General features: G+C 40.2%; 1 protein-coding gene across 1 annotated transcript in view; it reads right to left on the reverse strand.

Annotated features, from left to right (window-relative positions):
• Positions 1–27057, reverse strand: part of nompB (intraflagellar transport protein 88-like protein nompB) — a 524325-nt gene extending 497268 nt beyond the window's left edge. Inside the window, exon 1 of the mRNA XM_067759944.1 lies at positions 25351–27057. The gene's annotated coding sequence lies outside the window, so the exon portion shown is untranslated. The remainder of the gene's footprint in view (positions 1–25350) is intronic.

The raw sequence follows: 27057 nt of genomic DNA on the forward strand, positions 1-27057 counted from the left end.
CCAAATCACTACCGTGGCGCGACCCCGCTCAGAAAAATTTTATTCTAATTGAAAAAAATTTTTTCCAAAATTTTGATGTTGCTTTGCCCGGGGCGTCAGCCCAGGATCCTTGAAGTGGTAGGCGCAGCAGGCTACTATCACACAGTGGCGTAGTGAAGTTTTCTTGCGCCCGGGCGAAATATTTTTTTAATGACGTTTAAAAAAATTTAAAATTCTTACGGCTCTCATATTTTGTTATTTTATTTTGATTTTGTTTTCATTACAATAAAATTAACATAAACAAATATTACACTTTTATTTTATTATATTAAATATTCTTACGTTAAGATCAAAATTTTTTATGAGAACCCCCGAATTCTTAATTGTTGGAGTGTAATCATTTTGCTGTGAAAGCCATCAAAACGGTGGAAAAGCCGTCATACCTCTGCCACCCTCGTCCTGAAATATAGGAAACGTAACCCTCTTTGTTGAAGGACAACAACGGAGGGAGCTTTGTTCCCCGGCGGGTTGAAAAGCTTAGAGGAGGAACTTAACTTTCTCCGGCAGCTTCATGACTCTGCGAATGCAGACTGGAATCAACCAAAAAAAAACAATGCTGCAAAATAAACATTTAAAGAGAAATCCAAATTTTAAATTAAAGTCATTTAGTCGTGTAAATCTTGTACGTATTTCTTGTTGGAGACGATCGAGAACTCTTTTCATAACGCGAGATGTTTCACATTCTGCGGAAAGACCTGCATCTCTAGCCGATTCTACAGGCATTTTGCGGCGCCTTCTTACACGTTTTAATATATCAATACCCAGTTTTCACAAAGGGATCTCGCTTTTTCTATTGCTCCTTCACAGAGATTGTCTCGAATTTCGGATAGTTCAGTCGCGAATGATTTAAGATCATGATACGCTTCTGTAAAATTCATCTCCGGATCTTGTAATCTGAGCTGCACACAATCAATCCTCGTTAAGATTTCATAACAGAAATGAACTCATGCTATGAAACTAAAATTAGTATTGTGGCGAATTTTAGTCTCGCTAAGCTGTTAGTAAATAAAGGCACAACAACAAAAACATTAAAGCCAGCTACACTTGTGTGTATGAACATATCACTCATCATTTATACACATACATAGAAGGCGACGAAGAGATAACTCACTCACACACCTGTAGTCATCAGCCGAAGTTGTTACTCACACATACACTCGCATATAGCTCAATTACCAAACAGGAGATACAACTGTTCTAGAGGGCGAAATATCTAGACCTTAGTAGAAATATACGGACGAGGCGACAGAGAGTATAAAAGCAGCGCAAGCTGAGGAATGATTAATCAGTTTGATTTAAACACGCTATTGTGAAGTTAAGTATTAGTTGTTAAGTATAATTTTACTACTCCCAAAGTAGTCTAATAAAGACCATTTGCTATACTGAATACGAACGTTAGCAGATGGTGCATAATAACCAGGATTTCCCAAAATTCGTTAAAGTATATTTTGCAACAGAATTGTAGCTTCGTTTTGATGTAATTTGTGGTGTTAGTGTCCTCGGCTAATTATTGTAAGTGTTCTACTACATTCTCTAGCCCATAGATGATAACGCTAACCGCTTGTATTCTGGCGCTTCATCCTGTTTCAGATTCATGTTTGATAGTTGTTGTTAAAGCATTTTTTAATAATTCCTATCGTAACGTTGAACGTGAGAAAAATAGAAATATGCTTTCAATTATTCCACAACCTGTCGCAAGTGTTCCCGATGTATGCATGCATTTATAATTTTTTCCAGAAATCAATTTTTTTCAGGAACCATTTGTAATAAAAAGGGGAGGAGCACGACGCAAATTGGAAGAGAAGCTCGGCCTTAGATCTCTTCGGAGGTTATCGCGCCTTACATTTATTTATTTTTTTTATTTGTAATAAAAATACAAATTATCCAGGAAGTTCTGCTTTGCCAATCATTTGACGCTCCCCTGTGAGTAGCGCCCGTGGAAAGATGCCCCCCTGCCCCCCCCCCCCCTCACTACGCCACTGCCATCACACCACGTCGGTAGAACAAATCGCAAAAATCTATTATGAATACCCGAATACTATCAAAACAGCTGCCTTTTGTTTACACTTTTTCCTTGCAATTAACCGAGACGCTAAGCTTCAGTTATTATAATGAAAACAATAATTTCGATAACCGATAGATAAGTGACTAGCTTAAAATGGTGAAGACGGCCCTTAGGAAAGGAAATTCAAAAGTTTGGCACATCATAAATAACAGCTCGCTGTGGGTTGACTTTATGACAAAAAATATAGTGTGACCAATATTACCATCACTTATTGTCCCACATCACTAAGGTTATTAAATAAAAGCACAACAACAGAAACATTAAGCAAGCTACATAAACACATTAGTCATCATTTACCCACATACATACAAGGCACCGAAGAGATAACTCACATACAGATGTAGTCATCGGTCGATGTAGTACTCACATATACACGCACATATGGCTATGCGAGAGGCTATAAACGTAAATCTGAAGTTTATAGCTAGAAGCGTATAGCTGCTAACCAAGTTGAAAATTCTAGAAAAAAAGTCTAGACATTTGGGCAGAGAGTATAAAAGCAGCATAAGCTGAGTAGTCAGGAATCAGTGTGATTTAAGCACGCTATTTTTTGCGAAGTATAAGTGTTATTGTGAAGTACTTACAAAGCAGTCTAATAAAGACCATTTTGCATTATTGAATATTGGAGTTGTTTATTCAACAGTTTCGAAAGTTAGTAGAAGGTGTAAAATAAGCGGAGTTTCACTAAATTCTGGCGGCCACCGTGTTGTGATGGTAGCGTGCTCCGCCTACCACGCCGTATGCCCTGGGTTCGCACCCCGGGCAAAGCAACATCAAAATTTTAGAAATAAGGTTTTTAAATTAGAAGAAGATTTTTCTAAGCGGGTTCGCCCCTCGGCAGTGTTTGGCAAGCGCTCCGGGTGTATTTCTGCCTTGAAAAGCGCTCAGTGAAAACTCATCTGCCTTGCAGATGCCGTTCGGAATCGGCATAAAACATGTAGGTCCGGTCCGTCCAACTTGTAGGGAAAATCAAGAGGAGCACGACGCAAATTGGAAGAGATGCTCGGCCTTAGATCTCTTCGGAGGTTATCGCGCCTTACATTTATTTTTTTATCTTATTCACTAAATTCGTTACAATAGATTTGATAAAATTTTGAAAGTGAATGCCACTGCCCACATTTTGAAGACAAGTCTATCTTCGAAAGCCATTGAAGGCATCATACTAAAATTGTGCGTGGAGGCGATGTACTTGCTATTATTTATTCTACTTATTGAAAATAAGGCTGTGTAACCCTGTGCGGTGTTGAGTTTATACCGAGCAGCGCCAGTAACAGCAGTCTAGTACCAACTCTTAATGCGCTGGCAACAGGTGTTGTATTAATAGCCCTTTAATCTGTAAACAACTCAATTCGGTTATAACACTCAATTAACTCTGCTTGTTATGTACGCAGAATTTATCTGGTTCAAAACCTTACTTACCAGCAATGCACCATAAGGACCGTCTGGTAACGTGGTAGAAAAATTCTGCACAACCGTCAAAATAACAGCCATCATCAACCCAATGGCGACAGTAGCGCAAATAACAGCAATTTCGTGCCTTAGACACAAATATCATCCGACTCACTGCCTAGCAGCATCAAAAATTCGCGGAAAACAATTGAAATAACCGTTGGCCATTATACTCGTAATAGGCATCTAATTAACTGATTTCTAATGCTAATTCAAATTGAATAGGTCTGGACGAAATCGAACGAGAACTCCTTATCAGAAACCGATAAAGCGACGTTTCGTCGCGGGTTAACAACAACGAGAAAAAAGAAATCTCGTAAGACTTTGCTACGTTTAGGGTCATTTTCGCTATCGGCGCTCTCCGGAAGCTTCATGGCTCTGCGAAAGCAGACTGGAATCAACAAAAGAAAACTATGCTGCAAAATAAACATTTATATCCCTTTTTTTTTGTTTTTGATATTTAAGTTACTTCATTGCGCGTATATAATAATACCGGATGAAGGTCGAATAATATTCGAATTATTTGACCAGCTCGAAAGCTACAACGCCATCGCCAAATCTTTAATGTACTTTTCTAATTTTAGTTTCAATTTTCTTGGTTTAAGGTGTATTGTTCTTCATATGTGGCTAGGCGCCTTGTTTTTTCACTTTGTAAATAAGTATTGTTCTCCATATGTGGCTAGACGCCATGTTTTTTCACTTTGTAGATAAGTATTGTTCTCCATATGTGGCTAGACGCCATGTTTTTTTACTATCCCGTTATGTGTTTAATTTCGAGAATTTTCTTTGTATAAATGTTATATTGTTTTCCATATGTGGCTAGATGCCATGTTTTTTCAACGAATTCTTGATTCCTATTAGGAATGCAAGAATATCCCCCTAACTCCCGTCAGGGAGGAAACGCATCTCCTATCTCCGCCAAAAACGACCGAGGAGAGTACCGAAGCCAACCTTGAGGCCTATTTTAATTTTCCACTAAACGCAAAAAAGCCCGAAAATTGACGTTAAGCCGAGGATGACACAGCACTACCGCTCGCGCGAAAAGACAAGACCGGAATGTGTTTATATCCCTTGTCTTTTCAAATTTTTCACATCACAGGACTTGGCACTGATTTAATGTACATATGGCCATATTGTTCACGACGTGGACCTTGCACATAACACAACAACTGGACAGCCACTTCGATGGCATAACGTTACTACTGCTGAGTCCCAACAACTTTTGGTTGTGACATTCGAACACAGTCTCTGCTTCAATACAAATGCATCCGAAATTTCCTGATATGCACAAAAATGCATCAAAATCCTCAAATCGCTGCAACGGAGAAGTGTGCAAGGACAAAAAGAAAACACAATATTAAACCGATCTAAAAAATGCATACCAAGTTTTCTATCTGTTTTATTTTTATTTTTTATCGGGCATTTGTTAAAGTCAAATATGCTTAAATTTTTGTTTGTCTTCTTTGGCGTTTTTCAAACCGAAATAGAAGCCGTAACCAAAGCAGTAGAAACCCTGGAAGAAAATAGCCCAAGCTGCAATCGTATTAACTTTTATATTGACAGTCAAGCAGCAATTAAGGCAATAATCTCGCATACCACAGCACCTAAATGAGTGTTAGAGTGTAAGCAGGCCCTGGAGAGAATCGGGACAGGGAGAAGCATACATCTATATTGGGTCCCAGGGCATATGGGAATAGATGAGAATGAATAAGCGGATGAACTAGCTAAAAAGGGCGCATCACTCGAAGCTTGCGCCGCAGACGTCTCAATTAGACTGGGCGAAATTAAGCGATGGCGAGAGGGTCACATGATCGACCAAGCAGGAAAGGCGTGGGTTCAAGCGCGGGGCTGTAAAGTGTCGAAGATTATGTGCAGGTCTTACAACCTTAAACTAACAAAGTTGCTTTTATCATTAAAAGAGAGGACTGTAGACTCATACGGGTATTCTGACTGGACACTGCCATCTGGCGTCACATACCTTTAAATTATGCTTGGTCAGTGATAGCAGTAGGAAGTGCGGGTTGGAGGAGGGAACGATCGAACACGTGCTGTGCTCTTGCCCTGCGCTTGCCAGGCTAAGACTTCAGCTATTAGGAGTGATACAGCTGTCAGATCTAGAAGCAGCAAGTGGCTTAAATCCTAGGAAGCTTCTAGTAATTGCCAAGAGGACGGAGTTATTTTATAACATAGGTCCTGGTTTTTGATAGGGTTTTTCAGTTTGGTCGTTAAAACAAACTTCTGGTAACACAACGGACTTATTCAGTCTATGTGAGGTCCTCATGGACCGGCCAGTTCAACCTAACCTAACCTTGGTTTGGAATTCCACAAAGTTTTTGGGAGAGATTTTAAAATTTTTTAAAAATCAAAAAACAATTATGGCCGCCGAGAAGAGAGAATGGTTTTACCTTCCTATACTTTTATCATGGGTTGAAGATATCATCGATAAGTAGACTCAAATACATATGGTAGCATTTGCATTACCCCTTTTTATGCCAATGCATTTCAGCATGTGCGTCATGACCTCCTATGCAAATGCATTCTTATGCATATTTAAATACCGACCATAAACATTCATATTGCACTCATATTGCACTCATATTACAATGTTGAACCACATAAATTATATTCACTCCAACACAGCGGGAGTTCAACGTCATATGAATGCCGACAACAACAAGCATATCCATTTGCATTTGTTTGTAAACCCTTGCTCAATGAGTCACACTAACGCCTAGATTCTGAGCGTTACCGGTAACGCTGTCATCACCGAAAAACTCACCAGTGTCTGTGGAGAAATTTGAAAGGTAGTTTTCTTCGCTTTCACGGTTGCCAATTTGGTCCATTTGGACCAAAAATGGTCCCTTCCAACCCCATTTGGTCCACTGGTCCCTTTTCTTCCATTTTGGTCCTTTATAGGCAGTAGCCACGATTGGTACTTTTCTTTCCTTTTCACTCAGGTAAAAATTCACAATATTGCCCAAAAATTCGCCACATTTTCGTTAGCCCCCATATAATTTTGAATTTACTTCAATGGAACTCTCACCATAAAAAAAGGACGTGTGGCACTCGGGGACTGCCGCGGTAAAGCTATTGCATATTATCAACTTATGAAATTATAATATATATGCAACATTTTGTTTTCTTTGATATTAATTCAAGTTATGTCTTTGATATTAATTCAAGTTACACTTTTTAAGCGTGGTGACCGATAAGAAAACAAATTTTTTACTTTTATTGAATAAATGAGAAGTTAATATTGGTTCACAAATTCTTATTATTATCTTACAAGATATGTACATACATAGCTTATTCAGGAATATTTATAATTGGAATTATAGATTTATGGTAACTGAAATAGGAAACATACGTTTGAGACTTGATATCCTCTAAATATCTTGCAAAATACCGCTTCAATGGTGGTCCCATATTTTGTTGTGGATTCTTTTGGATCATTATTTATTTTCAAATTAATATGTACATCAAATACCAGTTACGGTTTTTTTTTGATTCAGTAAAATCTGTACAATAGCTTAAAGATTTTTTAAATATTTAAATTTTTCTATGTATAAAAACCACAAATGCACAAACATAATCTAACACTTACACTTGTGAATGCACCTTGTCGACTAATATAAAATTTCAGTGCAGAACACAGAATATCATAAACAGAAAACAAAGATGTATACAAACAATAAACAGTAATAATAAACAAAATATCTGCTAACAACAACGTATATATTAACTTGTTGGACACCCTCAGCATTATTGTTGCTAACTTCTCTTCATTACCCAATGTCTGCGTGAGCGATGTTGTCGGTGTCGCTCTTAAAATTCACGCGTATGTCATTAGGTGTATTGATAATATGTAGCATTTCGAGAGTGTACCGCTTGGAATATTGTTTTTCTTCTTGCAATATTGTAATATTTTCTAAGTCCGGAGAGTGTCCCGTGGTCTTGCAATGTTGCGATAAAGCCGTTCTGTTGTCGTTAGAGTGGTCGCGATTTTTGATGTTCGATTTGTGAGCGGAAATCCTTGTCTTTAGTTTTGATTTAGTAGTACCCACATATACTTTGTTGCATACGTGGGACCCGTCGCCATTACATTTAATTTTGTATATTACGTCGGTTTCTCGTATTTTTAGATTTTGCTTTTTGTATTGCTGTATATTTGTTGTAGGGTATTTTTATATTGGAACGCGATTTGAAATTTTTCTTTGTCATACATGTTTGAATGTTTTATTCGGTTAGACAAACCAGGAACAAATACCGCAGTCTTATACATTTTGTTTATGTTTTGTTCTTTATTTTTATTCGTAGCGTAAAATTGGTGGATATAACCATTAATAAGGTGGACCGGAAACTCGTTGTTTTGAAGTATTTTTTTGATGATGCTTATATTTTTCGGCTGATAGAGAGAACTCGCCTGATAAAATTTTTGGCGGTGTTTATTATTATACTCCTATCATGTTTCGAGTTAAAATTTATTAACCTCCCGGAAGCCGTAGGCTTTTTATACCAGTCAAAGGTTAGGTGGTTGTTATTTCTTATATTTATATTTCTTATATTTTTTACAGCCCTGAAGATGATTTCTAATTGAAATCGAAATATCCACAAAATAAATAAATAAAACATATATGGTATAATTAATTGCATTTTTATTATTAATATATATGTGTGGCCTAGAGCTCGGAAATTCTTTTTGATAAAACTTTTGAAAGGCCGAAAATAAAAATAAAAACAACATCAACTATTTAAATTTTACTTTAACTTTAACTTTAATTTTAACTTTAACTTTAACAACAAAGAAAGATAAAAGTAGAGAAAGCGAGAAAGAAAGGGGCGATGAAGCGGTGTTCAAGAAGAGCACTAAAGTGCTGAGATCGCCGGTTTTAACAATCCCCGCTAAAGCGACCTTGTCGGTAATGCCCACACAAGGCACCGAATCGGCGGAAAAGACAAAGGCGGCGAAAGCACAGCTGCGCGACAACCCCAGCCAGTCAACACCTGCTACTGCAAGGGAAAAAGCGTCGGTCAGCTCACCCAGTGTCGTTGCACAGCGCGCTGTTGGGAAGGAGAAACGTGCGACTCCGCCAAGTGGTTCACTCTCATACACAAGCCTCGAAGGGAAGAGCCAAGACGAACTGCTGGAGTACGCGGTATCAGTGCTGCGCGAGATGCAGGAAACCGCTCTCAAGCAGAAGACCGTGTCTAAGGACATAAAAACCGGTATGGCTCTTCTCGAGGAAGCGTTAAGCTGCATGGGATCGTTAAGGGCCCAAAAGGTAGATGAGAGCAGAGAATCGGGCCGAAAAAGCAAGAGGGCACGAACGAGCTCAGATTCCCACTCAGAGGACTTGGAAGCCAAAAAGAAACGAGATGAAAGAACAAATACGCTTTCACAAGGTGAGCCTTGGTCCAATGTAGCGCGCCGGAGGCTGAAACAGCGGGCCCAGCCAGCCAAGCAGGCAACTCCGTCCAAGCTCCTAAAGCTCAAAAACGGGGAGAAAGAGGAGACAAGCAGCAACTTTTGTGGTAAAACCTGTGGAAGGCAAAAGCTATGCCCAGGTACTAGGGGCCATACGCGGCCAGCTCCGCCCTAATGACACAGGTACGGTGGTACGGTCAGTACGAAAAACCAAATCTGGTAACGTACTGATTGAAACGGCGCGCTTTAGTGACCAGACGGCCTTCAGAGCAGCTATAGGTAGTGCAGTAGGAGAGGTCGGTGAAGCACAACAGCTTTCCAAGCGGATGAAGTTGGAAGTACTTAGCATGGACTGTCTCACAACTGAAACAGAAATCCAAGACGCAATAAGGAGGGAGGTCGGAAAAGAAGAAATCACTAGACCTCTCCGTGTCTCCGAGAACAGAAAATGGCGGTCGTCGAAGTGGACGAGAATATTGGCAACGCCCTACTCAAAAAAGGTAAAATTCCTATCGGATGGATACAGTGCCGAATCAGACAGCGAGCAGAAGTACAACGCTGCTTTAGGTGTCTCGGCTACGGACACCGGAAGGCTGAATGCAAGGGTCCAGACAGGAGTAACGCCTGCTGGAAGTGTGGGCAAAGCGGCCACAAAGCTTCGGCCTGTACCGCAGCTCCAAAATATTACCTGTGTAATACGCAGAAGCTCGATCATGTCCCTGGATCTGGAGTATGCAGCATATTCAGAGCGGCAGTCGCTGTTGCAAAGGCCAAAGTCTCAATTCAATAGTGATTAGTTTTATCCAAGGCAACCTAAACCGGAGCAGACTTGCTGATGAGCTACTACAACAGTTGGTCTTAGACCATAAAGCTAACTGCGTTATCATCAGCGAACCCTATAGAGCCCGAAATGATTGGCATATAGACAACACCGGCACCGCCGCAATCTGGATGACAGATGCAAACGCCAATATTGTGAACCGTGTTGCCGGACAAGGCTACGTCCGCCTAACTACGAATAATACCACAATAGTAGGCTACTACTTGTCCCCGAATGATCCCATTCAAACGTTCAGGGACAAGCTTGAACTTATTGAAGACGACCTGAGGGACTTAACTAGTAACCTGGTTGTGGCGGGAGACTTTAACGCAAGAGCCGTCGAATGGGGAATGCCGCAGACTAACACCCGTGGAAGGTTAGTCCTTGAGATGGCAGCCAGGCTCGGTTTGAACGTGCTTAACACTGGTACGACCCCTACATACCGACGGCCAGGCTTTGGATACTCGATTCCCGATGTAACACTAGTGTCAGAAAGCCTGCTGCTGACCGCTGCTGGATGGAGAGTCATCGAGGATCTGACTGGCAGCGATCACAACTACATCACTTTCCACCTAAACGATCCCGGTCAGAGGCAGATTTCGAACGGGCCACGTGGAACAAAAGCATGGGACGCATCCAAGGTCGACTCTGCCACGTTCTCCGCATCAGTACTGGGGATGCCCGACGGATAATCAACAACTCCAGTCCGACGGAAGAGGCGGTTGAAAAGACAATGAGCTGTCTTCGCCACGCTTGCAACCTCTCTATGTCACGGAGGGGAGTGTGGAGTGGTAAAAAGCAGGTATACTGGTGGAATAGCGAAATCGCGGAGCTGCGGAAAATATGCCGCAGGATGCGAAGGCTAACAACTCGCGCGCGCGCAGACCTGAGGCTCTAGAAAAGTCGGAAGCGTACAAAGGAGCGAAGAAAGCTCTTAGTGCTGCCATTAAGCAAAACAAGCTTAAGTGCTGGAAAGCGCTTTGCGAGGAAGTGGATCGAGACCCCTGGGGGCAGGAATATAAGATAGTAATGAAGAAGTTCCCTTCCGCCAAACCAGCTGATGGACGAGAACCAAATAAGGAACATTGTGGATGGCCTGTTTCCCACCCAACTGCCTAGGGAGGGCGGGTACGTTACCCATGAATATCGCAACGTGGAACCATTCCAAGAAGAAGAGCTTAAAACTGCCGTGCGAACTATGAAACCTAGGAAAGCATCTGGGCCCGACGGAATACCCGCGGAGGCAGTTATACTAGCTGCAAATAACTGCCCAGAACTTATGTTGCACATGTACAACAAATGTCTCGAAGAAAGAACTTTCCCCACCATATGGAAGACAGAACGACTGGGTCTCATTCCAAAAGGGAAAGGAGATCCCAACTCTCCATCATCCTACCGTCCCCTATGTATGTTGGACACAGCAGGGAAATTGATGAAGAGTCTCCTGAAGCAACGCCTCACCAGAGCGTTACAGAAAGCCGGAGGACTGTCGCCCAGACAGCATGGTTTTCGGAGGGGGCACTCCACAATCGATGCCATAGCAGAAGTTATAGACGCAGTCAAGAAAGCCGAGACAGGGTACCACAGAGCAAGACCTATAGTGTTGCTGGTCACGCTGGACGTCAAAAACGCTTTCAACTCAGCTAGGTGGGAGGACATGCTTGAGGCACTAGAAAGCACTTTCAAAGTACCGCAATATTTGTTAGAAATTTTAAGGGACTACCTAAGAGAAACGCATCTAATATGTTAAAGTACTCACGGTCAAAAAAAGGTAAAAATAACAGGTGGAGCAGCCCAGGGTTCGGTAATAGGTCCCGATCTCTGGAAAATAACTTACGACAGTCTTCTTCGATTAGACATGCCAGAAAGTACCTTCCTCGTTGCCTTTGCAGACGATGTGGCAGCTGTGATAACAGCACCAAGCTGCGAGCTGGCACAGCTAAAATTAAACCAGGTCATGCGTAATGTAAATAGGTGGATGGCTGAGCACGGTCTCCAGTTAGCAACAGCCAAAACGGAGATCGTCATCCTCACAAAGAGACGTATTCCCACTACCACAAACATGATGGTTGGGGACCAGCCAATAGAAACACTCACTTCAACGAAATATCTGGGAGTGAGGTTAGACAGCAAACTCAACTTCTCGGATCACATACGAGGGGCCTGCGAAAGAGCTGCGCGCATAATAGCGCAGTTGAGTAGATTAATGGCAAACACAGGTGGCCCAAAGCCATGCACAAGGAAGTTGCTTGCATCAGCCTCGGATTCTATACTCTTATATGGTGCAGAAATCTGGGCGAACGCAATGAAATACCGGAAGAACCGAGTCGCCCTCACCTCGGTCCAACGCAGAGGGGCGCTGCGAATATCTTCAGCTTACCGCACGGTATCAGCTGAAGCTGTCCTGGTCGTTGCGGGAACCATACCGATATATCTTCTCGTTGAGGAAAGAAAAACAATATATGACAACGGATCGCAAGCAAGTAGAGCTGCTGTTGCCATGCAGGCGCGAGAAGAATCGATCCGACGCTGGCAAGATCAGTGGAGCAACAGCATCGTAGGAAAGTGGATTAGGGAACTAATACCTGAATGAATCCATGGTTGAAGCGACCGCACGGAGAGGTAGACTTTTACCTGACCCAGTTTCTAACGGGACACGGTTACTTCCGCAAATACCTACACAGAATGGGAAAGGTTGATAGCCCGAGCTGCCTTTACTGTGGGAAAATAGACGATGTACGCCACACCTTCTTCGAATGCAGGCACTTCTCCTATCAGCGAAGGAGGGTAGAAGATGTACTTGGCGACCTATCCCCGGGCAGTGTCATTAATAACATGACCTGTCGAAGAGACAGATGAGATACGGTCAGCACATATGTGAGGCATATACTTACCAGTAAACGAGAAGACGGATGCCTAGCCCATTAGCGTGAGAGTAGCCATAGAGCTCACGTAGCGCGCACCCGTACCCGGAGTAATGCTAAACGCGGTCCCAGGTACGGGCGCGGGCCGTGGGAGGTTAGGTTTTAGTGGGTAGGCCTTCATGGAAGAAGGGAGTCCTACACTCGGAGAGTCTCGCAGTGAGGCTTAAATATCCCGGTCAGTGCATAAAGCATTTCCTCCTTCCACGAAACACAAAAAAAAAAAAAAAATATAAATAAACAAAACAAAAATTTAACTTTAACTTTAACTTTAACTGTGAATTTAACTTTAACTTTAACTTTAACTTTACCTTTAACTTTAACTTTAACTTTAATTTTAATTTTAACTTTAACTTTAAATTTTACTTCAACTTTACCTTTAACTTTAACTTTAACTTTAACTTTAACTTTACCTTTAACTTTAACTTTAATTTTAACTTTAACTTTAACTTTTACTTCAACTTTAACTTTAACTTTAACTTTAACTTTACTTTTAACTTTAACTTTAACTTTAACTTAAATTTAACTTTAACTTTAACTTTAACTTTAACTTTAACTTCAACTTTAACTTTAACTTTATGATAGAGATCCAATTTTATGTATTTGGCCTGTTGCTAACACCGAACCTTTTTCGAACCTTTTCGAACCTTTTTTGACAAATATCCGTTACGGTTTTTTTTGATTTAGTCGCCAAGCCCGCGATAAAATCTATGCAATAGCTTAAAATTGCTCAGTGAATAAAATGTACCAGAACAATGACATTTCACCTAGGATATAATTTATGCCAGACATTAAAAAGAAATGTGTTGGCAAACACATTGTCGTTAATTGTTGATAAAATAACCGACTAATCAAAAAAAACTCTCGTTTTATAATAATATTAATAACGGCTAGATATTTCGATTGGTTATACAACACTATATAAAATATATGAAAATAAAAATTGCTTCTCGCCTAGCATAGCTTATAGCGAGCACTCTGCCGTGAGCCTAAGACTTTCAAAACTTATACAAAGAAATTCTATGCATTACTTCTCGTTTGGCACGTTGATATTTAAATCTTTCTCACCCAGCTCAATGAATAAATAAATAAAAAATAAATGTAAGGCGCGATAAACTCCGATGAGATTTAGGGGGAGCTTCTCTTCCTTTTTAATTTTTCCTACAAATTGGCGGGACGGGATCTACTTGTTTTATGCCGACTCCGAACGGCATCTGCGAGGCAGATGAGTTTTCACTGACAGTTTTTCATGGCAGAAATACAGTCGGAGTGCTTGCCAAGCACTGCCGAGGGGCGACCCCGGTTAGAAAAATTTTCTTCTAATTGAAAAAACTTATTCGTAAAATTTTGATGTTGCTTTGCCCGGGGTGTGAACCCAGGACATTCGGTGTGGTAGGCGGAGCACGCTACCATCACACCACGGTGGTCGCCAGCTCAATGAGTTCAATGAATTCCAAGACTATTGTGGTGTTAAGCCACGCAACGTAATTGAAAACTAAGTATTTTGGCACAAGAAATATTTTAACTCGAAGATAGAAGGAAGCAAATGCAAAAGAGATTTGATTTCGGAAGAAATGTTTTGTATAAAATTATTCCCGTAGGTGCTAGCAGAACCCCTGAGGCCTGGGATCAAAACTCACATTTACTGAATCTAGGCTCTGATATGAAGTTTAAACGTTAAGGGAAAAAGTAAGCATCTATAAAAATTGCACTAACAAAATTGCGTAGTTTCATTTATGATTTACTGAGTTTTCCACATACATAGTTCGGCGACACCAGAACGCAAATTTTGAACCGTTTCTTACTAAAACCTAACTGTACTATACATTTTATTTCATTGCGTTGTTGGTTAAGTAAGTTTATTGTATAAAAAAGAACGTATGTATGACGTACATTGCATATTAAACAAATGCAGGGTATAAAGAGCATGAGAAACACAGGGTTAAATATATAATTCAGTTATTCAACAGCTTCCCTGAATTAGTTATTGCAAAACTTGAAGTTGCTCATGCTTTTCATTTACATACATATTCATTTGATTATTCAATTCATTTAGCAATATTATTTTAGGCCGAACTTATCTGTCAAATATTTCAATTTTTGCGCAGTTATGCCTTTAGTCAGGATGTCTGCTAACATTTCATTGGTGGGTATATATTTTAATTCTACAGCTTTATTTTCTATCTGTTGACGGATAAATTTTGCCTTAATATCAATATGTTTAGTGCGTGACGAATATGAGTTATTTTGCGCCACCAAGGTGGCACTTTTGTTGTCACAATATAAAGGCAAGCAATAAACATCGTGTGGTACGAGCTCGCTTTCCAATCGCCTCAGCCAAATTGATACTTGGATTGCAGCAAATACAGACATAAACTCCGCCTCCGTTGATGAAAGTGCTATTGTCTTTTGTCTTTTCGTTGCCCAAGCTATAGCCCCAGATTGAAATGAAAAAATGTACCCAGTAGTTGAACGCCTACCGTCTATATCTCCAGCCCAATCAGCATCACAATAACCAGTGATGTGACCTTCCGGCTGCTTCGTGTACTCTAACCCTAGATCGATGGTACCTTTTAAATATCTCATCAATCGCTTAACAGCTTCCCAATGTGGCCTGCCGGGATTTGTACTGTACCTACTCAACACGTTCACGCTGTATCATATGTCTGGTCTCGTTACCTGTGCCGCAAACAACAAACAACCGATTGCTTGCATGTATGGTGTTTTAGCCATCATATGTTTTTCGCTCTCTTCTTTCGGGCACATTGCAATGGAAAGCTTTTGATTATAGTCGAATGGTGTTGTTACCGGGTTACAGTCAGCCATACCGAAGCGATCCAGCACGTCACTTATGAACTGGGATTGATCAATCTTAATTGAATGTGATGAGCGCGTGATTCGGATACCTAAAACCGAAGAAGCTTCTCCCATGTCTTTCATTGCAAATTTCTTAGCGAGGCTTTCTTTCAGGGAATCGATCTGCTTCACATCATTTGAAAATATCAAAACATCATCTACGTAAATTGCCATGTATATCATATAACTATCGGTGATTTTATAGTAAACGCATTGGTCAACTTCGCTTCTATTAAGTCCTATTTGGAGCAGCTCATTATTTAGTGTTTCATTCCACACTCGCCCAGACTGCTTTAGTCCATAAATAGCTTTACGCAACTTGCACACCTTGCCTGACCCATCTCTAAACCCTTGTGGTTGGGTCATAAACACCTCCTCTTTCAGTGTACCGTTGAGGTATGCCGACACGGCATCCATTTGATGGATTAGCATATTGTACTTAATAGCCAATGCTATAAGAAATCTTAAAGATTCATACCGTACAACCGGAGCAAAAGTTTCGGTGTAATCTATGCCCTCACGTTGGCTGTACCCTTTAGCACCGTTTTCATTCCGCTTTGTCTTGAAGACCCACTTAGAAGCTATTGCTTTTCTTCCTGGAGGTAATTCAACAAGCTCCCAAGTATCGTTCGCCATTAGTGACTCAATTTCACTTTGCATAGCCGTGTTCCAATCGTTTGAAGCAGCTACGGCTTCTTCAAACGTTTCAGGGTCATTAGAGACCAGCTGCATAGCACAAAGGTTATACGACTGAGGAGTTTTTTTCAAGAGCCTCTCAGATCTGCGAACTTCAGCACTTTCGGCTGTTTCTTCCTCACAGCTTCTACCGTCAGAGTCATCTTCTGATTTTGTGCCCTCATAATTTGCAATTGTGTTCACCGCACAATCGGTTTCATTAGGTTTTTCATTTACGCAGCTTGTGTTCGTTCGCAACTTGTTGTCGTTTTCAAATTCATTAAAACACTCATTCTGACAATCTGCGTCGCTATTTTCAATTACAGGTGCAAGTTCTTCACCACTACCATCGCCCCCAGAATTTGCACTCTCTGGTTCTACTAACATCGGATAATAATGATCTACCGGACTCTGATTGCATGAGTTACGTTCATTTTCAAGAAACACTACATCTCTGCTTACTATGATTTCTCGCTTCTTAGGGTTGTATAACCGATATGCTTTGCTTTCAGCACTATAGCCCACCATGATACATTCAAGAGATTTTGGGTCTAACTTGTGTCGTTTTTCTTTACTTATATGCACCATTGCTGTGCAACCGAAAACGCGTAAACGACTCAAATCAGGTTTTCTACCAGACCAAATTTCTTCAGTAGTTCGAATATAGCCCCTACATGGTACTCTATTTACGATATAAGCAGCTGTTACAGCAGCTTCTGCCCAGAAACTTTCATTGAGGCTGCTATCAATAAGCATACACCGAATGCGCTCTACAATCGTGCGGTTCATGCGTTCAGCAACGCCGTTCTGCTCGGCCGCATAAGGGAAAGTCTTTTCATGTAAAATACCATGTCTCACCAAGAAATCGTTAAACATTTTATTTACGTACTCTCTGCCGTTATCTGTACGCAACGATTTTATTTTCTTCGAGCACTGATTTTCTACCGCTGTTTTGAACTCTACAAATTTGTTGAACGCGTCGGACTTGTTTTTGAGAGGATAGATAAATACTTTGCGCGAATAATCGTCTACAAAGGTTAGCATAAATCGAGCGCCTGAAAATGATTTGCGTTTGAATGGTCCAACAACGTCGGAATGTATCAATTCAAGCAAACCTTCAGCTCGTGTACCAGCTTCTTTATTTGGTCTTCGTGTTTGTTTACCTTTCACGCAAACTTTACATGTATCGGACTTACCTTTGTCCAACACTACACCTGTGCAAGAATTCTTCACGCTAATCATGCTCCTGTCACAAATATGCGCTAATCTACGGTGCCATAAACTTGAATTATCTTTAACTATTAACACGCTTGGTTGTTTTAGATCAATTTCACAATCCATTCGGTAAAGTCCATCTTCACAATTGCAGTGGCGATTAATTTATTATTTCTATCAAGAATTTTACACTTGCTTTCATCAAAAATTACTATTTTCCCTGTTTTCGTGATTTGACTTACTGACAGCAAATTTGCGCATAAGCCTGGCACATGTTCGACATTTTTGACAGTTACGCTTTGTTGCAATTTTTCGCCGAAAGTTCGCATTTCAACATCTCCCATTTTTTCTACGGAAAGCTCGCTGTTATTCGCAACAACAATTACTTTGTTATTTGTACTTCTTTCGTTATGTAAAACAACATTATTATTTGTCATATGATTCGTTGCGCCAGAGTCTATGTACCACTGTGCGTTGGTGTTGTGCATATATTCTTTTACTTTTGTACGTGTTGTTTTCGCGTATGATTTCATGCTGGATGCAAAGAGAACTTCTTTTTTCTTTGCGCTGTCTCTTCTTTTATTGGGACAATTTCGTGAGAAATGGCCTATCTCTTTACATGTATGACATCTTAATTTTTTTCGTTTGATGTTCTTTGTATGAAATGCGTTAATTTTTGTCGAACCGCTATCAAATTTTGCATCTTGAAGCAAAAGATTTTTTCACCATATCAACGGTATGCTTTTCTTTCGAATTTTCCACAGCCATTACTAATGGTCTAAAATCGTCCGGAAGACCCGCTAGCATGAGAGATGCAGCCAACTCATCGTCTATATTCAAACCAGCACTTCGGACTTTCAAAGCAATCATAACAAGTTCGTTTACATACTCTTGTATCGAACTATGATTTTCCAGCTTGATATTGACCAACTGTTTCAACAGTTCTACTTTTCTTGTCAATCCATTGTCCTCATATGCATTTAGCAAATATTCCCATGCCTCCTTTGCCGTCGAAGCAGATGCTATGTGACCGAAGTTAGACGGGTCAATCATCAGCGTAATTTCCGCTAAGGCACGTTCATTTTTTTCGTTGTCTTTATCCGATAATACACCTGTCTCTACCACCTTCCAACAGCCTTTGATGACGAGGCAGGATTTAGCTTGCCTTTTCCACGTATCAAAGTTTTCGCGACCTCGTAATCTTTCTACGGGATAAACTAATGAGGTAGATGACGTGTTCATTTTTAAAGAAAACTAAAAACGCGTGGCATGCGGCCCATAACCTGTTGTTGGTTAAGTAAGTTTATTGTATAAAAAAGAACGGATGTATGACGTACATTGCATATTAAACAAATGCAGGGTATAAAGAGCATGAGAAACACAGGGTTAAATATATAATTCAGTTATTCAACACATTGCAATCAACAATATAATGCTAGAACCAAGAGCTTTGTTACCAAAACTAGGTTCACTACGTTGGGTGGTGAAAGACATAGATTTATCTTATGTCATGTTTGTTCAGCTTGAATTAAAGGAAAGTCTTCACTACGTTTAGTAAAATTTTATATGGAAACATCTTAAAATTTTGTATTTTATACTAATAAAATAAAACCTGCAAAGACAAGAAAAGAAAAAATACGTATTTGTCAAAAAATGGGTTTGAAAAATACGTTGGGGAGGGTAGCTTAGATGTAGATTGCTAGGGGCATGAAGCAGAAGGTACCAGAGGTAGGGTAAGCACTGCTAGGCAGTTGGTAGCACGCAAAGTTTGGCAATATTTCGGGTTATTAGTCCGTTTGGGTTTTGAGTTCCACAACTCGCACATGGTTATCCGATCCAGGGTGTAAAGTTATTACTCGCGCCAAACGCCATTCGTTCGGTGGTAGTAAATCATCCTTTACCACGACTAAATCTCCAACTTGAATGTTGCGTTGAGGGCATTTCCATTTGTACCGCTTGTGCAACTCCTTGAGGTACTCATTCTTCCATCGTGTGCTGAACTGGTGATGAAGCGTTTTCAGTTTCTGCCATTTATTGACCAGGGTGAGATGATCGCCAGTTGGCTCCGGCAGTGACAAGAGTGGCGCGCCACGTAGGTAATGCCCTGGGGTTAGGACTAGGGGATCCATTGGATCTTCGGACATAGGGGAGAGCGGTAGGGAGTTGAGGACCGTTCCATGTGTACCAAGAGGGTAGTGAGCTCTTCGAAGGAAAACTTCTGGTTTCCTGCTACCTTCGTAAAGTGTATCTTGAAACTTTTCACGGCCGCTTCCCAAAGACCACCCATTTGTGGAGAGTATGGTGGGATGAATTTCCATAAGAATATGTGAGTTGCATATTTTTCGGCGACGTCTGTAGCGACTTCCTTGAGGAATGTGGTGAATTCCCTTTGTAGTACGCGTTGTGCGCCGACGAACGTTTTCCGTTGTCAGAAAATATCTGATGGGGTAGGCCACGGCGGCCAGTGAATCGGGCAAAGGCTGCGTTGAAGGCATTCGTGGTGAGGTCAGAACACACTTCTAAATGAACAGCTTTTTTTGAAAAACAGACGAGCACACAAACGTAAGCTTTGACATAAGAAGCTCGGCGAATGGGAGAAGTTTTTACCATAAATGGTCCAGCAAAGTCGACTCCTGTTTTATGAAAGGGTAGGGAATATGTTGACCTCACGGGTGGCAAAGCTGCCATTATCTGCGTTTTCATCTTCTGTTTGTAGATGGTGCAGGGATTGCAGTGGAAGATGAGCTTTCTGACCTTTTGCCTCAAACGTGAAATGTAGTACTCTTGCTGTACCATTCGGATCATCAGCTGCTTGTCAGCGTGCAGCAGGTTCAAATGGAGGAAGTCCAACAGAAGAGAACAAAATCGGGAGTTCTCGGGTATGATAGTTGGGTGCCGCTCATTAGACCTATAGGTTGCACATGCTAATCTTCCAAAAACTCGCATGATTCCTGAGTCATCTAACATGGGGTTTAATGTCAGAAGGGTGTTTTTTTGGGTAAGGGTCCTGACGTTTGAAGCAGCTCTATCGTTCTCCGTAACGATTCCGTTGAGTTTGAATGATGATTTTGATTTAGGCATCATTCACTTCGGCGTGGGTGAGGTTGAGCGTGGCTGGATCCGTCAGTTTCCTTGCTTTCTTGATAAACCGCAACATATAGGACACGACTCTAAGCGCTCGAGAAAACGACGAAAACCGGTCGAGTATGTCTATATTTTCTCCCTGCAGGGTGTGGAATACTTCCACATATCGTTGTTCGTGGGGAGTTGGGTGGTGAGATATATCCTTTGGCCACGAAGTTGATGGATTGACAAGCCAATTAGGTCCTTCCCACCATAATGGTCATTGAACTAAATCCTGAAACTTGCAGCCTCGAGTGCCCAAATCCGCTGGGTTGTCCTTACTGGAAACGTGCCTCCAAGTGGCGTTGTCGACGTTCTTAAGAATTTCGGATATCCTGCTGGCGACATACGTTTTGCAGGTATGGGGGGTTTTCTAACCATGCCAGTACGATGGCAGAATCGCACCAGAGAGTAAGTTCATGTGGGGGTAGGTTCAGCTCACTTCGGAGCTGTTTCACTAATTTGGAGAGTAAGACTGCTCCACAGAGTTCTAACCGTGGAAGACTCACGGTTTGAAGGGGTGCTAATTTGCTTTTAGCAGCTAGCAAATGGGATGAAAAACTAGTTTCATGGGTTTGTACACGTAAATATATACAGGCACAAAATGCTTTTTCGGAAGTATTTGAAAATCCATGCAGCTGCAAGAGTTTATACGGGGAATACTGTACCCACCTAGGGATTTTAATTTCTCTGATATGAGGTAAATTTTCGTATATTAAGGTCCATTTTTGGAGAGCCCCGGGCTTGACGTCTTCGTCCTAATCCGTTCCTTCCATCCAGAGTTGTTGCAGCAACATTTTGGCAAGAATCATTATTGGCGATAGCAATTCTGCGGGGTCAAACAGTTTCGCAACTGCTGATAAAATCCGCCTTTTCGTAGTCGTGTTTTCTGCTGATGGTGGATCGTACGTATAGGTGAAGGTGTCGGTTAGCGCGTTCCACTGAATTCCAAGGGTTTTTGTGGAACTCGAATAGTGGAATTTAAGAAAGTCGACGTCTAGCAAATCAGGATCGGGAACGGGTTTTAAAATTTCAGGGTGATTTGCCGACATCTTTCTCAAAGGGAACCCTGCCGATTGTAGGACTTCTATAACTTGGGTCATGGAGTTCAAAGTGGACTGTATACTATGACCGCCTGACAAAATATCGTCAACATATGTTTCGTTTAATAAAATGTTTTTAGCGAGCGGATATTCATCTTGACAGTCGTGGGCGAGTTGGTGTAGGGTTCGAATTGCCAAATATGGCGCGCAATTTACACCAAAGGTAACTGTTTTTAGTCGAAAATATTCTATCGACAGAGTTGGGTGTTTTCGAAAAACGATTCAATGAAAATATTTATCTTCTTCATAGATGAGTATTTGGCGATACATTTTCTCAATATCGCCGTTAAAAACAAACTTATAAAGTCGCCATTTAAGTATGACGACAATTAAGTCATTTTGTGGTATGGGGCCTGTATGAAGCACGTCGTTCAACGAGTTGCCAGAGTGCGACATTTTTGATGCGTTGAAGACGACTCGCACTTTTGTGGTTTTGCTGTCGGGTTTTATGACGGCATGATGGGGTAGATAAAGCGATAGATATTTACCATCTCTAATCTAAATCTCTTGTTGGGAGGCGGGTTCCATGTGATCCATGCTTAAATATTCATTAAGGACTTCAAAATATATGTCTCTTTATTCGGGTTTTCTTCCGAGGGTGCGTTCGATGCGGATGTACTGCTGTTTTGCTGCGGGTCGTGAATGACCGAGTGCCATGTTGGCTGGAAATTCCGATCTGAATGGTAGTTTGACTCTGTAGCGTCCATCTTCCTCACGAATTGTGGTTATCCGGTAGAGTTCTTCGCAGTATTCATCATCTGCTGATCGTTGCTGGGTTTGGTGAACTTCTTCCTGTTCCCAAAATTATCTCAAAAGTTGATTGATGGGGTCATCGGTGCACTCTGTGACAGGAGTTCTGAAGGGCTACAGGGGCGCTTAATATCCATCCGAATATTGTGTTTTGGGCAAGTAATGTTCCACTCAAATTCCGTAGGAGCCCTTTGGTGAGGATTTGCGGGGTGATATCGCTGCCGATTACCACATCAATTTTCGATGGTATCGGATACTGTGGATCGGCTAACGGTAAATGGGACAGTTCTTCGATATCGATGCTTGAAACTCTGACTGTGGGAAAGGACTTCGTTAGTTTTGGCAAAATTATTGCTTGTGCGTCTATCATTTGGGTTAAGTCTGCCGAACAGAATGTTATCTGACAGACTTTATTGACATTTTTCACAACCGTTCCACCCATTCCAGATATCTGGTGGAGAGACTCTTTTGTGGGTAGACCAAGAAGCTTTTGTATACGGGATGCTACAAAAGTTTTTTGTGAACCTTGGTCTATTAGGGCACGAATTTTATGAAATTCGCCAGCATAGTATACTGTTACTACTGCTGTTGGTAGTAGGGTGCTTCCATGATTGCTCGAAAAGAGTGTAGAAACCGGGTTTTTGTCCTGAGATTGTTGGGAGGAGTTGGCTCTTGCAGCGGCTTTCGATGATGTGGGTCGCTCGTCGTTCGCTCTCCTAGGGGTGCCTGCTTGGGCATTTTGACCTCTGGGGTTTGGTTGTGATTGTTGGGGTTTGGGCTGCAAATGCAGTAGTGAGTGATGACACTTTTGGCAATAAACGCACGTGAAACTACTTTTACATTCGTTCTTGGGGTGTGACGTTGACAAACAGTTTTCGAAATAATTATTTTCTCTCACAAATTTGATTCGGTCTGATACCGATAAATTCCTAAACCTAACGCAAGATTTTACTGCGTGGTATTGGTTGCATAATCTACACGAAGCCGTTTTATTGAACTCCGTGTGATATGAGTGGGTTCTATTATTGTTAGATTGGGTCGAGTTTTAATTCACCGTTCGTGGTGTAAAACTCAAAAATTTGGGTTTCGCCTTGCCTGGTCTATAGGTACTTATTCTCTCTACTACCTCGTATCTCCTGGTCAAAAATTTATTCATATCATCCCGAAGTTGGAGTTCTTTTCGGGAGCTGAGGGATTGTTCCCATAGTGAAAGGCTTTCACTTGGCAGCTTGGATTAGCAGAGGTAAACGAGAATTGGGTCCCAGTCCGTTGTCGGGATTCCTTAGGTGTTAAGGGTTGACATGCAGTTGTTGATTGTCGTCTGCACCTTCTGTATATGTTCTCCCTTTTCAGCCAATATTGTGAGCAGGTTGAACAGTGTCTTCAATTGGTTGTCGACGAGTATCCTTTTGTTCTCGTACCTAGATCTGAGCGCTTCCCAGGCAAGCTCGACATTTTTTTCGCTCAGTGGGTATTGTTTTACAACAAGTCCAGCTTGTCCTTTTGTTTTCAGGCGTAGGTGGTATAATTTTTGAGCGGGTGATTATTTAGGGTGGTTTTTATAGACTACCGTGAACATATCTCTGAAAGATGGCCAGTCTTCGTATCCACCATGAAAGACTTCGGTGTCACATGCTGGTACTTTCAAATAAAAACCATTTGAGTTTGAATCGTTTATTGGGTGGGCGCGTATTTGTTGTTGGTTGGTGCTAGGAGTGTTGAAAATCTGTAAGGCTTCTAAAATTTCTGATTTGCATGCTTGATACGTTTCCATGCATTTCGCGAATTTTTGCTCAACCGAACCGCTGACATCTGTGTAATTGTCGGAAAAACTTACTCCTCGATGGGACTCTAGCACCTTTGCCCATATTTTGCCTAGGTCTGCTAATTTGACCTTAAGCATACAATCTGATAAATCGGTAGCTTGGGAGGGTGACCATTTTGAGCAGTAAACACCTAATTGGTTACCGTCATATATAAATTCCTGCAGGCATTGGTCTGCAGTGGTCAATTTTTGGGTTTCGCTTGTTTTTGGCATTATAATTTAATGTAATTTACGAAGAAATGGGAGCTTTTATTAAGCTGTGAAAATAGAAACAAAGTTTGTCAAAATGGCAAAAAAAATTTTTTTTTTTTTAAATCAGCCTGATGTATGCTTTGTCTCGGCGCTTCTGAGTACATATTTGAGTATATGTATATGTAAATGGGTGTTCACTGGGGTTTTTTTTTTTTGAGGGTTTTTTGTTATATGTACTTGTCTCAGCGATTCTGAGTACAAGTAATATGGGTATATATGTATGTATATCTATATAAGTGTGTAAAATATATTTGCCGGTAAACTGTGGTGTACCAACAATACCTTTTTGTTTGCCGTGCCAATACACTTGATCTATTGACAAAGTAAATGTATGCAAAATATGTAACCGATGGTCTTCTTCGTTGATTCCTTCTATTATGTAGTTACATAATATGGTCATGCAATTATTTTGTTGAGGGTGGATTTTTGGCTTATACAAAAAGATATGCAAGTGGGTATGGGTGTTATGGGTGCATATACTTGTAGGTTTGTATACAAAATTAATCTTGTGTGCACCGGTAAAATAAACTTTAGGAAAAGTGACAAAAATTTGGCAAAGTTTGTTGCTATGGGTTTTTTATAACATATAAATAATGCAAATTTATTTGTTGAAAAATTTATATGGGTTTTTTGAAGGGACTGTACTTTTTTGTACCAGTGGGTAGGCAAATGAAATTTTTGCCGTTTAAGCTTTATAATGTTGGTATATAACCAGGGTCCAGATCTTTAGATCGGAGGGTATAAATTGGGGGATGTATAGAATTTGGGTCCGTACTTTAGACGGAGGGAATATACTATATTGGGGTATATATTGGGTAACAAAAGTACTTACTCTGACATTTCCTTTAGTTTTATGTGTGTTACTTGTGGGTTGTTTGTGTTGTCCTTTATTGTATTGCTCCTCGTTGATGTTTTCTTCTTCCTTGTTGTTGTAGTTAGTGTTAATGTTGTTGTTGATATGATCTATGCTCAAATAGCTCAAATATCAATTTTTTTTATTAAAAAATTACCACACAAATTTCCACTTTTATACCTTTACTACCCTAAGGTTTAGCACTTCTGACGCTTAAATTGCGTTTTGCAAACAAAAAAATTATTTATTTTTTTCAAGTGGATTTTTCCTTTTTCTAAATTTTTTTTCTCAAAATTTATTGTGTTTTCAAAAAACTATTACCATTTATTTAATTTTTTCCAACTTTTTTGCCTTGTTTATTCACTTTAGGTGTTTTTTTTGTATGTTGCATGTTTGTATGTATCTTTTCTTTTTCTTTTTTTCTCAGCAATTTTCACTCTTTTATCTTTTCTTTTTCAAAGGATTTTACTTTCTTCCTTAAATTTTTCTTATTCAATATTTTTGATTTATAATTTTTTTTTTCTTTTAATCACACGTTGCGTTTTTGGGAACACACAATTTTGTGTATGTATATATGCATGTATTTTTGGTTAAACTTATTTTAAATAATTTTTTTTTTGTTTTGGTTGTTGTACTTAGCACTTTTGTACTTTTTATTTTTTTGTTTTGCGTGAAAAAAATATTTGTAAAAAAATGCCCACTTTCCTCTCTGCTTTCTTCTTTTTTTCTGCAAAGGATTTTATTTTTTCCCTTTTTCGTATTAAATTTTCTGATTTCCAAAAAAAATTTTTTTTTTGTTTTTTTTTTTCACACACCTTAATATTGAACTTTCGTGTTGGTTGTTGGTATTTATGTACTTGTACCTATGTTTGTAAAATTTTATTTTTTTGTAAGCACTTTTATGTTGTTTTTTTTTTGTCCGTACCGACCGCGTTTTTATTTAAAAATTGGTTTTGGTTCTCTTTTCTAATATTCGTGTTTGTTTTTGGTTGCTGGCCTTTTCAACACAGAAGAACCATGTTTACTTTTGCACTACCACAGCACTATATTTATGAAAGATAAGGGCAAGGAGTTAAGTTAAAATATGTACATATTTTGTAACCTATATAAACAAAGCAACTCCAAATTTAAAAAGGAAATTTATGACATTAAATTTAATTAAATTAAACTGGAATAAACGCACGAACGATGCGTGGGTGTGGGCAGTTTTTGATCAACTGAAACATGGAGAGTGAGCGCAGTAGCAGTCACAGCTGAGCTGCCATGATTGCGTTTGGCCGCACTGGCCGGGTGTTGCCAGACGGAGGGGGCAGACTTAATCCGAAAATCGGGTCATGTCTTCAACACGGAGAAAAGTACCTTATCTTAAATTTTCGATAGGTCACCAGCAAAGCTATCTGATGACGAAACCAAAAGCTTTGTTAATAATATTTTTGACATTCATTTCCAAAGCCCCGAAATTGAAAAAATCATAGAAAATTTTAAAAATTACCATCCTAATTCAGAAGAAACAAAATGCCTAAATGAAATAATAAAAAAAATTAAAAAACGTATTATATTTCGAAGGAGATAACTTATCATCCGCTGCAAAATATAAACAAAAAATTTTGACAAAACACGATATTCCTGTGTATTCCAAAGTGTACCGATGCCCTCAGATACATCAACAAGAAGTTGAAAGGCAAA

The sequence above is a fragment of the Eurosta solidaginis genome, chromosome 1 (genome assembly GCF_040869045.1).
Source record: "Eurosta solidaginis isolate ZX-2024a chromosome 1, ASM4086904v1, whole genome shotgun sequence".
Lineage (NCBI taxonomy): Eukaryota > Metazoa > Arthropoda > Insecta > Diptera > Tephritidae > Eurosta > Eurosta solidaginis.